General features: G+C 35.6%; 1 long non-coding RNA gene across 1 annotated transcript; it reads right to left on the bottom strand.

Moving 5' to 3' along the window:
- Positions 1-7540: 7540 nt before the first annotated feature.
- LOC130238789 (uncharacterized) lies at positions 7541-12355 on the bottom strand. Its single transcript, XR_008838652.1, has 3 exons — positions 11751-12355; positions 11383-11628; positions 7541-7805 (listed from the first exon to the last, which is right to left on the bottom strand). It is a non-coding gene; the product is annotated as an uncharacterized LOC130238789 (long non-coding RNA).
- Positions 12356-15086: the final 2731 nt, after the last annotated feature.

Raw genomic sequence — 15086 nt, 5'->3', positions numbered from 1 at the left:
CAGATGCAGAATGGTGCTGCTGGTGTGTTTACAATTCTAAAAGAGGTTCCTGTTCAGATAAATACCAAAAACATTCCCAAAACAGACCATAAACTTTCAGTGGTTTAATCAAAACATTATCAAGCAATGAAAGATATGTTGGTATCAGTGGCGTAGCCCTTGCTATACGCACGTATACTCAGTATGCCTACTGTTTTCCACGAGCTGTTTGGGTATTACGACTTCTGAGGATCATACTCTCGGTATACTCACTTGTTTTGGTGATAAGACTTCCCTAATTTTTGTGTATTGAGTATTTGAGTTTTTCGAAAATCACAACAAATCAGCTGAATGAAGTCTCGCTGAAACGTTCAAGTAAAATTATAAAACAGCACGGGTGTCGCTTTAGCCCTCCTATATTTCCATTAAGCCCCCCTAACACCTTTGCGATTACCTGTACATTACTAAATGATCGCCTCAGTCCCCTTTAAATTTGATATAAAAACGGTGGCAGAATCCTGCTCCTGAGCTCATTGTTTAGTTAGTCAGCAAACCACAGCTGTGCAGTGTGTGTATATATATATATATATATATATATATATATATATATATATATATATATATATATATATACATATACATATATATTAAATGAATCAAAGATACATTGACTTTCGTCATTTCTTTGCCTACTTTTAAAATTTGGATTGGGTGGGTAATAGTACACCACCTATTTTTTTAGGACTACACCACTGGTTGGTATGCTGGTGTCAGAGCTTGTTTTTATGTATTGAGAAACTATTGTGTGTGTGAATATTATCAAAGTACAAGAATACTTTTGTGAACACAAAAAATAAAAATAACTTTATTCAACTGTTTCTTCTTCTGAGTGTTAGTATATTGCACCTGTTTATAAACACTGTGCACTGATGTCAACCAGGCTTATACTGAAAACTTAGCGATATATACATTTCTGGAGAGTGCCAAATACATCCCAGGAGGTACTTTGTTTATCGGTTTTTGTTTTCGCGAATCCACCAGCGGCCTCTGTGTGCACTTTTTTAGATCTCAAATTTCTCTCATGAAAAGTCATTTGTGCCTGCTATTCTCATGTACATCCACCAGAGGCCAACTGACTGACTGACCAATAGACTGACTCACCCACCCACTTCCCTACCCCCAACCGACAGTTTTAAAAAGCAAATAAAAGCCCCTTGATAGATTTGACCACTTTTTCAGATTTTACCACATTCTCACCCTGTTATTTATTTGTTTATTTTAGGTTTTGGCTTCTGTTTTGCCTTACCCGCTTTCTGGAACAGCTCTTTGCCAAACTCGAACACCGTTGTCATAAAGGAACAGCATCATACCACCCCGTAGCGATTGTTTTAAAGACAAAATACAGCCATACATTTCTCTGGCTACATAATTCGCGATGGCCAGAAATGTATATTGGGCTACGTTTTTGGAATGAGCCTATGTTGCCTGATGTATACATCGGATACCTACGCACATCTTCCACTGTTTTAAACAAAGCACAGGTGTATCCGAAGTATACGTCAGTAGCGCTCCCATGCATAATACGCATAAAGAGCACAGTACTCTTGTGAAAGCACACCCTATACTGAGTCTGAGGAGAAGAAACTGTTGAATAAAGTCATATACATATACATATACATATTAAATATAAACAGCACACACACAAAAGCAAACTTTTATTTTGGACGGGATTAATCACAGTTAATTTTTGTCCAACACTAATTATCATTATTCATTAATTTCTTTTAGGCTTAGTCCCTTTATTAATCAGGGGTCGCCACAGAGGAATGAACCCTCAACTTATCCAGCATATGTTATTACGCAGCGGATGCCCTTCCAACCGCGACCCAGTACTGGGAAACACCCATACACTTGCATTCACACACACACATTACAGCCAATTTAGCTTATTTAATTCACATATACCGCATGTCTTTGGACTGTGGGGGGAACTGGAGCACTAGGAGGAAACCTACGTGAACACGGGAGAACATGCAAACACCACACAGAAATGCCAATTGACCCAACCGGGGTTAAAACCAGCGTTGTTCTTGCTGTAAGGCGACAGCACTATCCACTGTGCAACTGTGTCGCCCTAATTATCATTAATATTTATAATATTATTATTATCCTATTATTACTATCCTATTATTAGCATTTTTGCCCTAATAACTTGAATTTTAGAGGCTAATACCTACATTCCTACATAGGTTCCGTCACAGCGGATGCATCATGTTCATCACCAAAATTAAAAATAAAGGCCTGCATTAAATGTTATATTTTTTTAATGCTTGTTTTCAACTAATTACAACATTTAATATCATTATCTTACACTTAATATTCATATAAACCAATAAATTACAAAAAACATTAAACACACACTCCTACTGATACACAGACAAGCATAAATAGTGTGTGTGCTGAGGATTTGGAGTGGAAGTGTACATTATCTGCTCTAATGGGCAATGCCATTATTTATGACAAAGTGATTCGAAGCACGCTGATAAGTGTCTGATTAAGCATTGGAGTCGTATGATAAACCATTTGAGATGCTAATCCCTTGCGCTCGGGATGCTAATTTGTTCCTAATGTGTACTTAATGGGAGCTCTAATAATTGACTCATTTTCACAGGGACATAATCTGTAATCCTGCATTAGTTCCTGTAAAAAAGTAAATCTTGGCTCCAACCCAATTAAATAGAGGATGGCTGTTCATACGTGACATGATTTATGTCTGGTAATATAAAGTTATTAAAATTAAACATCAGTGTTTGTACCCGTGACAACGACTGATTAATGGTATCCCTTAGATATTAAACAAATTCATCTTTGTGGTTTTTTCTTTACCCGTCAGCTTTAACTGTGGCTAGCCTGAGGTCAAATGTGGTCAGTTCAGAGTTGGGAATGAAGGCATAATTTGTGTGAAAACAGGTGTGCTTACACGCATTAGAAGAAGTTACGAGGACAAGTAATAGAGGGAAACAAGCTGTTAAACGCATACAAGTATGAAAGCAATAAAATGTTGTACAAAGGTAGCTGTGCAAATTAGTTTACAGGCTATATATATACTGTATATATCATGTACACTGGAAGATTTATGGTTTGTTCACTCTACAGTTGCCTGTCTGGTTTCACAATGATAAATAAGAATTTGTTCACACCCGGTTTGGTTATTAACTATAGCATGACAGCAGCTTGTTGAGACAGAACTAGAACTAACAGAATCATACTAGACAACTTGTTTATGTAATGTAATGAAAGAGACTCACTCTGCATTGTGTCCACATGTTTTTCAGTAGATGTAATAGGTTACAGTTTATGTTTATGTTTAGTCGGAATACAGAGTGCTGTTTGTTTTTCCCATGAGAGACATTCCGTTTAAGATATTATAACTTTGATTTCCAAACATTCTTTGCTTCAAATAAAGGCTTGTAAGGTTATGATTTTTCTCACAGCCAGATGGTTCATTGTATAGTGTGTTTTAATGAAGCATTCTAAGAATCCCTATATGTAAAACATACTTTTTATTGATTGTTTAAATAATAATAATAATAATTCCTTACATATATCGCTTTTCTAGACACTGAAAGCACTTTACACACTCACACCACACACCAGCTGATTGGTGGGGAGGAGAAAGAGTGATGAAGCCAATTATGATATGGGGATGGTTAGGAGGCCATGATGGACAGAGGCCAGTGGGCAAATTTGGCCAGGATGCCGGGGTTAAACCCCTACTTTTTTGAAGGACATCCTGGGATTTTTAATGACCATGGAGAGTCGGGACCTCCGTTTAACGTCTCACCCAAAGGACTCTGCTCACTGAGCAGTATAGTAAGTCAGCAGTAAGTCCCCTTCATTATACTGGGGCGTTAGGACCCACACAGACCGCAGGTTGAGCACCCCCTGTTGGCCTCACTAACACCACTTCCAGCAGTAACCTAACTTTCCCATGTGGTCTCAAATCCAGGTACTGACTGGGCACAACCCTGCTTAGCTTCAGTGGGTAATCATGTGAGAGTTGCAGAGGGCTAGCTGCCAGTAATCATAACAATAAACATGAAATTGGATGACAATGTGTACAATAGTAAAACAGGGAAACAATAAAATATATATATATATATATAAATAACTTTCAAAGGAAAATTTTAATTATGTAATACTTTTATGATTATATATAAATAAGTCCTTTTAAAGTTTCACAGTTTTTACACTTTATTATTACTAACATTTTGCAATGTAGTAATTAGCATTTATATCATAAAGAAAATTCAGCAAATTGTGTAATACTAAAAAAATCCAATCCAGGCTCACTCCAAAAACATACCTCTATATACATTTCTGGAACGTCGAATATGTTCAGGAGCTACTTTTTTTGGAGTTTTTGTTTTCACAAATCCACCAGAGGTCGCTGTGTACGCTTTTTAAGATCTCAAATTTCTCTCGCGAGTGCCATTTGCGACTGCTGTTCTCTCGTAAATCCACCAGAGGCCGCTGTCAACTGACTGACTGAATGACTGACTGACTGATCGACAGATGCACCCTCCCCCTTCCCTAAACTCAACCAATAGTATTTTAAAAAGCACAGATTGACCCACTTACCGACTTCCCTAAACTCAACCGACAAATTTAAAAAGCAATTTAAATAAAGAAAAGCCCTCATTTGATATTTACCACATTCTCACCTGGTTATTTACTTGTTTATTTTATTTTTTGGTTTCTGGTTTTGTCTTACCCGCTTTCTGGAACCCTTATTCACAGGACTCAAACCCCGTTGTCGTGGTCATCTCCTCTCTTGCAGTCTACGTCCACTGATGTACATGGTGAGCTAACTGGACACACTGGTAATAGCCGGAAAGCCGTCAGCTGGTAAGAGCGAAAATGAACGGCATCATACTGCTCCATTGCGTTCATGTTTTTAAAAATGAAATGCAGCCATACGTACTTAAGGCTACATAATTCACAATCTTCAGAAATGTATATAGGGCTACGTTTTCAGAATGATAAATTTTGACACAAAAAAAAACAGAAAAGTTTAACTAAAAACTTACGTTCTAAAACATGTGGGCATTTGACAATAAGATTATTAGTTAAACCATTAAAAGGAAAACAGACCCTTTTCACAATGACATCACTTAACTTCTGCCTTTTCTGCAATGCAATGTATTCATAGTTCGGTTAACTTTGAATGGGATACTTCACAACAAATTTACAACAAACTGAAAAAGTTAGCATTGCACATTGTGATTTAAGACTATTAAAATATTGGTTTTGTATCCAAATGTTCTTTCAATACTGAATTTGAACGTTTCCTCAAGTTATTAAGAATATAAGAGTAGGTAATTGTCAATAATTTATTTATACTTAATGCTATGCATATAATTGCATATAATCTATTAAATAAATGTTCCAGCATGAATAAAAGTCTTTATTAAATCTTCTCATGTTACCTGGTAAGTGTCGTCTATGAATACGATCAGTTTTATTAATTAATGATCCATTCTCATATGCTTTGTTCTTTTTTCTCTTGAATGAATCTTGTTTGAGGCGATGCGGTGGCGCAGTGGGAAGCACTGTCGCCTCACAGCAAGAAGGTCACTGGTTCTGTGTGGAGTTTGTATGTTCTCCTCTTGTTAGCATGAGTTATCTCCGGGTGCTCCGGTTGTCCAAAGACATGTATGCGGTACAGGTGAATTGGGTAAGCTAAATTGTCCGTGGTGTGTGTGTGTGAATGAGTGTGTATGGATATGTCCCAGTGATGGGTTGCAGCTGGAAGGCCATCCGCTGTGTAAAACATGTGCTGGATAAGTTGGCAGTTCATTCCGCTGTGGCGACCCCAGATTAATAAAGGGACTAAGCCGAAAAGAAAATGAATGAATGAATGAATGAATGAATGAATGAATGAATGAATGAATCTTGTTTGAATGAATTAACACAGTGAGGTAACAATTGGGTTGTGACAACAGAGGTGTGGACCCAAGAGCAGATTTATTTAAAAGTATTCAGGCAGGCAAGGTTAATACAGAAGCAAACAAAAGCATAAAGGGTACCCATGAACGTAATCATAGACACAGGTGAAGAGAAAAAGGTATGCAGCAAAACAACAGTAAACAAACAAGGGGTCAGAAACACGGCAAGACAACACAGGAAAAAGTTTTATAATGCTCACTATGGAAACAAGACTTAGCAATGGATGAGTGTGTGTGAGTGTGATTTGTAAATGTAGTCCAAGTAATGAGTCATGACAAGCTTCAGCTGTGTTTGTGTGTAATCAAGAGGTGAGCTGAAACTGGCGTGTGAGTACAGGGCATAATGGGAAATGTAGTTTGTGTGAATGCACAATCCATGAGGGCTACATCATTGATGATTATAAAAGGTGTCCTGCTACAGCCTACTGGTTGGTGTTAATTTGATATCTGTACTCCTTTTTATTTAATTTGTTACAAATAATTTCAGAATCTAATACTGAATCAAACCAAAAAGAAAATGAATAAATGAAATGAATACTGAATTAAAATGTTGTCATCCTAGTGTTATTTTTGCAATTGTAAGAACAGCGTAAATACATTAATTTCACTTTCTAACGACACTTCTGGATCCATCTCTGCACTGCATGATTTCATTTGATAAGTAAGAATCACATACAATATTGTTATTCTAGTTTATTTAATTTGAATGATAAAAAGATATAAATGTTTTATGTTAATAAATGTAAAATACCCTTATATAGATAAAAATGCCAGAGAACTGAATGTGAATAATATGAATGACTTTGTAAATCAGCTGTTCACAACAGGCTGTAAACAACCGCTGTAAAACGCTGGCATTGGACATCCACAGTTTTATTTATTACCTACACTTCAGGACACAAAAAGGTCTCAAATCCTTAAATTTGACTTCAAAAAATGTGCAGCACCCGTGTAAACGTCTGAAATCTTTATTTGACATATGCTGACAAGTACATACTGACTTACTTCAGCTGCAGTAAAGACATCAACGCAAAGCAATACAACTTCAGCGCTCTGTTTAAAGTCCCGTTTTCTCATATCAAGCTGAAATATCGCAGATCGGTAAGTTTGATTGAGATGTCAGATGTCTTGCCATGAATGCAGACAACAGCCGTAGTCATCATCTAAGTGAATCTGTAGTACTGTAAATATACAGATCACTAGATACATTTTCTATGGGTAGTTCTGTGTGGGCATACGTGCGGATACACTGCATGGAGTCAAACCGGACACTACATTACATCATGTGAAAGGGGGATACTTCAGGAATTATAACCAATGAAAAAGGGGGTTGACAATATTGTATTATTGTCTATATTACTGTATTTTTGTGACAATATTCGTTTGCTAAGTTGTGACGTATTGTGTGTGAAATAATGTTTCTGGGTCTAAGCCTCTACCCATTTTAAGCTCAGTAGATATTAACGACCACTACTTATTCATAACACACATTAAACTGAATCTAAATAGTAATTACAGTCATGATTTTTTTAAAAATTGCCACACACTGTGAGTGCATATTAATAAAGTTTATTGCTTACTTTCAGCATCTGACAGAGCATTTGGACACAGAAACTTTGACATATGAAGTCAAATGTAACAAGCGGAAGGAGAATAAACATGGCACATTAGCAAAAATTCACAAAATTCCACAAGGCATAAAGGTCCATTGTCTACAGCTCACCAAAATAGTCGATTTCAAACCAAGCAGCTTTCTTTTGGTCAGTGTGACAAATTCTTGTTTTGCCCTCATGTGAAGCTCCAACTCATGCAGATTAACTGAAATTGACACATGATCACAAGACAAGGGTAAATATAGTTGCATACTATAGGTCTTCAGACTGACCTCCTGGACCCTCAAGTCTGAACTCATATAGCAGCTTTCATTGTCCAAGGACCACACAGAGGCCATCTGACTAACATGTGAAAGAAAAAAATGCATATTTGTGGTTTGTATGTTTTTTTTTTGTCAGTGATGACAGAACACAACAAGAAGACTTAAGAAACACCCTAAATCTTTTCTATTTTGTGTACATCAAACCTCAGCTGCTTAGCCAGTGGTCTGTGGCCATATCTGAAGCTGAACCTACAATGAATATGATCTCACTATCGCCACAATTCTTCTTTTATCTGCTGTTGCTTTGGTAGTACATTATAAAGAAATAAAGAAGTCTATTGTCTAGTGTCATTAGCAGAGCGATGTATAAATGCAGGGGACAAAAACACTTTCAAAACAAATGACTTTCTGTTGGTCAACACTGAATTTGTGAAGTTGAAGCCAAGGGAAATCTGAGTGGGAAACTTTTTCTATCCTAAAAGTAAAAGTAGGAATATTTAAAAATATACTTAAGTACAGTAGTGAATTGGTGACGCAGTGACGCAGTAGGTAGTGCTGTCGCCTCACAGCAAGAAGGTCGCTGGTTCGAGCCTCGGCTGGGTCAGTTGGCGTTTCTGTGTGGAGTTTGCATGTTCTCCCTGCGTTCGCGTGGGTTTTCTCCGGGTGCGCCGGTTTCCCCCACAGTCCAAAGACATGCAATACAGGTGAATTGGGTAGGCTAAGTTGTCCATAATGTATGAGTGTGAATGAGTGTGTATGGATGTTTCCCAGAGATGGGTTGCAGCTAGAAGGGCATCCGCTGCGTAAAACATGTGCTGGATAAGTTGGCAGTTCATTCCGTTGTAGCAACCCCGGATTAATAAAGGGACTAAGCCGAAAAAAAAATTAATGAATGAATGAATGAACGACAGTAGTAAATTAAAAATACTTTAACAAAGTATACAATGCCTAGTTACAAACGAATTAATCAAGTTACAAGTCCTACATGTCCAAACAGCACCATTTTATTCATTTGAATGTAAAAAAAATTATGTAAGTTATCAACAATAAAAGTACAGAATGCCACAAGGATTCGTCTTAGGCCTTCTGTTGTTTTCAATATACAGTTGAAGTCAGAATTATTAGCCCCCTTTTGAATTTTTTTCTTATTTAAATATTTCCCAAATTATGTTTAACAGAGCAATGAAAATTTCTAAGTAGGTCTGATAATATTTTGTTATCTGGAGAAAGTCTTATTTGTTTTATTTCGGCTAGAATATAAGCCGTTTTTAATTTTTTAAATTCCATTTTAAGGTCAAAATTATTAACCCCTTTAAGCTATTTTTTTTTCTCGATAGTCTACAGAACAAACCATCGTTATACTAAAACTTGCCTAATTGCCCTAACCTGCTTAGTTACCCTAATTAACCTAGTTAAGCTTTTAAATGTCACTTTAAGCTGTATAGAAGTGTCTTGAAAAATATCTAGTCAAATATTATTTACTGTCATCATGGCAAAATAAAATAAAACAGTTATTAGAAATGAGTTACTCAAACTATTATGTTTAGAAATGTGTTGAAAAAAATCTTCTCTCTGTTAAACAGAAATTAGGGAAAAAAATAAACAGAGGGGCTAATAATTCAGGGGGGCTAATAATTCTGACTTCAACTGTATATGCTGATCCTTTGGCAACATTATTAGAAAACATGGTGTAATCACTTCTTTAAACATGCAAATTTCTGCTTGGATGTAGTCCGCATGATTATATTAGCCAAGAATTTACCCATCATAGGGTCATTCTGAAAATGTAGACCTACTGTACTTACATTTCTGGAGATCGCAATTATGTAGCCAGAGGTACGTATGGCTCCATTTCATCTTTAAAATGAACGCTATGGGGCATTATGATGCCCTTCCTTTTCCCGCTTACCGGCTGACCGCTTACCTCTATATGAATGACTTTCCCACTTTCACCAGTTTGTCCTGTTAGCTTGCCATTTACGTTAACAAACTTGAGACACAGAGCTGAGTTGTCCACGACAACGGGTGAAAAATGGGGCAGGTAAGACAAAAGCTAAAAAAATAAAACAAACAAGTAAATAACAGGGTGAGGATGTGGTAAACTCTGAAAACGTGGTAAAAATCAGGGGGCTTTTCTTTTTGTGGATTGCTTTTTAAAACACTATTGGTTGGGTTTAGGGAAGGGGGTGGGTGGGGTGATCAGTCGGTTGGTCAGTCAGCCAGTTGTCAGTTGACAGCGGCCTTTGGTGAATTTATGCAAGAAGAGCAGGCGCAAATGGCACACAAGAGAAATTTGAAATAGTGTACACAGCAGCCTCTGGTAGATTCGCGAAAGCAAAATTGCCAAATAACTCCTGGGACATATTTGGCTCGCTTCAGAAATGTATATAGGGGTACATAATCAAAATGAGCCCGGCTTGAACTTTACAATTCTGTCAGACATTGAAATGTCTATCTCCTAATCGTAATCAAGTTTAGTTCCCTCTGATAGTAAAAATGTACATATGTTTCTAAGTCCTGAATGTGCTATATGTAGGGCCAGACAGAATCTCCTAACATTTTTTGCTATTTCTGTGAAGAATTTTGTAAAAAATCTGCAGATTTATGCAGAATGATTTTGGGAGTATCGTAACTAAAAACTTCATTCATTCATTCATTTTCTTTTCGGCTTAGTCCATTTATTAATCCAGGGTCGCCACAGCAGAATGAACCGCCAACTAATCCAGCACATGTTTTACACAGCGGATGCCATTCTAGCTGCAACCCATCTCTGGGAAACATCCACACACACATATTCAGACACATACACTACAGACAATTTAGCCTACCCAATTCACCTGTACCACATGTCTTTGGACTGTGCGGGAAACCAGAGCACCCGGAGGAAAACCACGCGAACGCAGAGAGAACATGCAAACTCCACACAGAAATGCCAACTGACCAAGCAAAGGTTCGAACCAGAGACCTTCTTCCTGTGAGATGACAGCACTACCTACTGCGCCACAAACTAAAAACTTAATATATCGAAAAAAAATAGCTTTTTAACTTATTTAATGTTTACAATGCAAATCTATCCACTTATTTGGTAAACAAAGCAACTCTCTCATATAATATATCTACCAAAAGACAGAAAATATTACTTTACAAACTGTTTTGTAAATGGATCAAATGAACACTTTCATATTAGTCAATAATTATACTGAAATTACTTTAAAAACTGTTTAAATATAAATTTACACAAGTAAATAAATAGACTCCGTCATGGGCTAAAAGGCACAGATTCTGTGTGGGCCTATCTCTACGGCATCTTGAATAAATGACTTAATCAGAAAATAATATTAAAATTATATATATATAATTTCAGAAGTAAATATGCTTGTGTACACAAATGAACTAGTCTTTGAAATCCAGTGTGTACTTATTTTTTGTGCCACAAACACTACTTTATGCATTAAAATACATATACTTTAGATTTTGAATGTCACATGGTGTGTTTCTCATCCACATATGCTTTCCTACCTTTTCAGGCCCCTCTCCAGACCAGGTCCTGAAGGGAACAATTCGTCATGTTTAATGCGCCTAATCAGGGGCAGCTCTATTTATATCCATAAACAGTGCAACCTCCCCTTTAGTAGTTGTGTATTTTGGGTAGTGGGACATGACCGTGACGTCCGAGTCTCCTGTGTGTCCTCACGCACTGAGGAACACAGTCCTCATTTGTTGGGGTTATTTAAATGTGTAAATGTAATCCTCTTAGCCCAGGTTCTGTTTCAGGAAAAAAAGCACATCAACAAACAGCTATAAGACACCGCATGGCATCTATATTTCACATCCTGACCCATATAATAATATATATAAACATGTGCTTCCTTTCAAAGTGAGCTCACGTTTCTGTAGGAAGAGCAGCAACTTCAAATGCCAACGCATTGCGGAGGAAAGTGAGGAATATTTTAAAACCCATGGGGTTCCCTGTGTTCCCAGTGCACAGATTTAAGCCGTGTTTCCATCCAGCTGACTGAACTGACGAGTCCAACCTGACAGAGAGAGAGAGAGACTGAAAGAGAGTCAAGGACATGGAGGATTTGAGGACACAACACAAGACAGAATGAAAGCGGTGGGTGGCGAAAGATAAAGCAGCCTTTGTGTGTTTTCAAATGAAAGATCACAGAGACTTGAACTACCCTTAAAAGCACTTCGAAATGTTTCATAGTAAAACCAGTGACGGAATATCAGTTTGAACTGCAACAGTTTAACACGCTGAAACAACACTTATTTCGTCTGGTAAATATCTGGGCTAAAATAAAATAAATAAAGAGCTTTTATCCACTGGCAAAGCCTATTTTTAGGTGGCAACTGCCACTTTGGATTAGCATCAAATTGTGGCATGTACTGCCCTCTGCTGTCTGAAACACACACTGCACACTGACATATAGAAACATATCTGTGATGATATTAATCAAATAGCAAATTGTATTTATGATTAGTACACATTATTACAAATGTAGCATGAAAAATCTAGATGATCTGGCATTACACACAACGGCACACCATTTCAATTATTAATGATGAGTAATAATCTATGATTTAGTCTTATATACGCTACTGGTCAAAAGTTTGAGGTCAGTATGATTTTGTTAATATTTTAAAATAAGCTTCTCCTGATCATCAAAGCTGCATTTATTTAATCAAAAATACAGTACAAATGGTAAAATTGTGAAATGTTATTGCACTATAAAATAACTGTTCAAAAGTAGATTATCTTTTAATTTAATCATTTATTCCAGTGATTTTAATGATGAATTTTCAGCTTCATTATTCTAGTCTTTAAAGTCACATGATCCTTTAGTAATCACTCTAATATTAATAATTATTATGACCTTTATTAATATATTTCCCAGTGATGGGTTACAGCTGGAAGGGCATCCGCTGTGTAAAACATATTCTGGATAAGTTGGCAGTTCATTCATCTGTGGGACTAGGCCGAAAAGAAAATTAATGACTTATTAATATTATTATTAATGTAATAGTAATAAAAAGCAATAATGACTGGAGTAATGATTTAATTTGAAACTACATACTATAAGTTATTTAAAATTTTAATAAATATTTAACCATTGTTTTACATTTAATAAGTGCCACCTTGATGAACAGAATAATTTTCTTTAAAATAAAAAAATAATACAACTGACCCTAAACTTTTGACCAGTAGTGTAAATATTTATATATATTTATTTATATTATGTGGAAGAAATGAAACACAGAACTCTGGTTGACAAAAAATAAAATAAAATATATGCAGTTCATATTTCCACCAAAGAACTGTTTAAAATGCATATCGAATCCTACTTGAATGTTAATAAAATATTAAATATAAAAGACATACTGTGCATTCAATTTTTTTATGTTTGTGTGGAACATAAATTGAACGATTTATCTGTAATTTAGCTTTACACAAATAAATAAACATTGCATTTATGTATAGTTGTATTTTTTTCAGGATCAAATACTTTTTAAAATATCACACAGGAAAATCAAACATTTAGATTCTGGATATAACAAATAAACAAACAAACAAACAAACAAAAACATTGTATTTAAATCAATAAATAGTTAAACTAGCATAAATTATTAATATTACAACTATTATAACAAATGGTGAAATAGGTATTTTAGTATTAAGTTACTCTCTACTGAGATTTCTTTTTAAATCAGGTTATATCTTATATAACTATATTTTTATATTTTTATGAAATTATAAAGCTTGTCTATCATGTTAGGATTTTATAATGTTTGTATAGTGATGTTTTTTATGTTCTTGTTGGGTCTGTTGCAACGTTATTTCGTTCTGCATTACAATTTTATTGTGATGTTTTGAATGACAAAATAAAGGAAACTGAACTGAAACGGAACTGTATTTATGTTCAATCAATGCACATGTTTACAAATAAAATCAGTTTATAATCAATCATAATTTCATTACATTTAAAGACCAATATGACACAGTTGCCTTCAAAATAAAGTTATCAAATGCAGCATAAAATCAGATAATTATATTTATATTATCAATGGGGCAACAGTCAAGGACTCATTCTTAATAGAATATCCTTTTGGACATGGAAGAGCATATTTTTTATCAATGCTTTTATTATTCTGTCTCCAAGGCAACCACAATAGGCACTGAATAGTTATCAGTAAATACACTAGATTCAAGGCCATGTTATCTGCACTGAACTGTCAGTTTATTACAGCGTCTGCGCTGACACCTAGTGGCCAACTAATCTCGACATTTCAGAAGAAAAACAAAAGACGTCAGACTTTTCCCCTTTCAAATTCATTTTTATTTCTAACGACATTACACAAACAGATGGATAGAAGCATTCCAGCCCACATTTAAATCAAACCATCAGTTTAAAAGACCATCACTAATGTAATCACACATAATGTTAACATAGTTAAACAGAACATCCACTGCCACACCACCAGATTTATTTTATTTTTAAAATAAACTGTATTCAAGGAGGCATTAAGTTGATCAGAAAAGACTTTTACATCATTACAAAAATATTTAAATGCTGCTTTTTCCCAAGAATAAAATACTAAACTGCTTTTAGCATTGACAATGTCAAAATCGAATGTTTCTGAATGATCATGCAACACTTAAAACTGGAGTAATTTTGTTGAAACGTCTTCTTTTTCATCCTAGGAATAAATTACATTTGAATATATATATAATTATTTTAATAATAACAACATTTAACACAATTTTTTTTAGTAAATCTGATTAAATAATGCAGTCTTTGTGAGCGTGAGACTTATGAAAATAGACTTGAGAGAGAAATAATCTTATCAACCACACTTTTGAAAGACAGGCATGCCTATAAATACTGCAATAGAATGAATTATTCCTCTCTGTATAAAAACAAGATTCCTTAATGTTTACTCAACATTCAACCTCCCAAAGACTATGATATATCAGACAGTCAGACTTGGTCCTATTCCCAATGGCCCTTTGTGCTAATTACATACAGAGAACACAACAAACACAAAACAACGGCCTACAAATATAAACCTAAAAAGAAGACAGTGGTGTGTCGTAGAAAACAAGCAGGTAAAGCACAGTGAAGTGTGTGTGTGTATGACAAAGGAAAGTGAGGGAAGAGTGGCGCTGACAGAAGACAGACAGTTTACACAGGCTTGAGTTAGTAATGGAGAACTGAGACTGA

The sequence above is a fragment of the Danio aesculapii genome, chromosome 12 (genome assembly GCF_903798145.1).
Source record: "Danio aesculapii chromosome 12, fDanAes4.1, whole genome shotgun sequence".
Classification (NCBI taxonomy): domain Eukaryota; kingdom Metazoa; phylum Chordata; class Actinopteri; order Cypriniformes; family Danionidae; genus Danio; species Danio aesculapii.
Note: the sequence above shows the minus strand (reverse complement) of the source record. Positions and strands in the feature narration are given on the sequence as shown.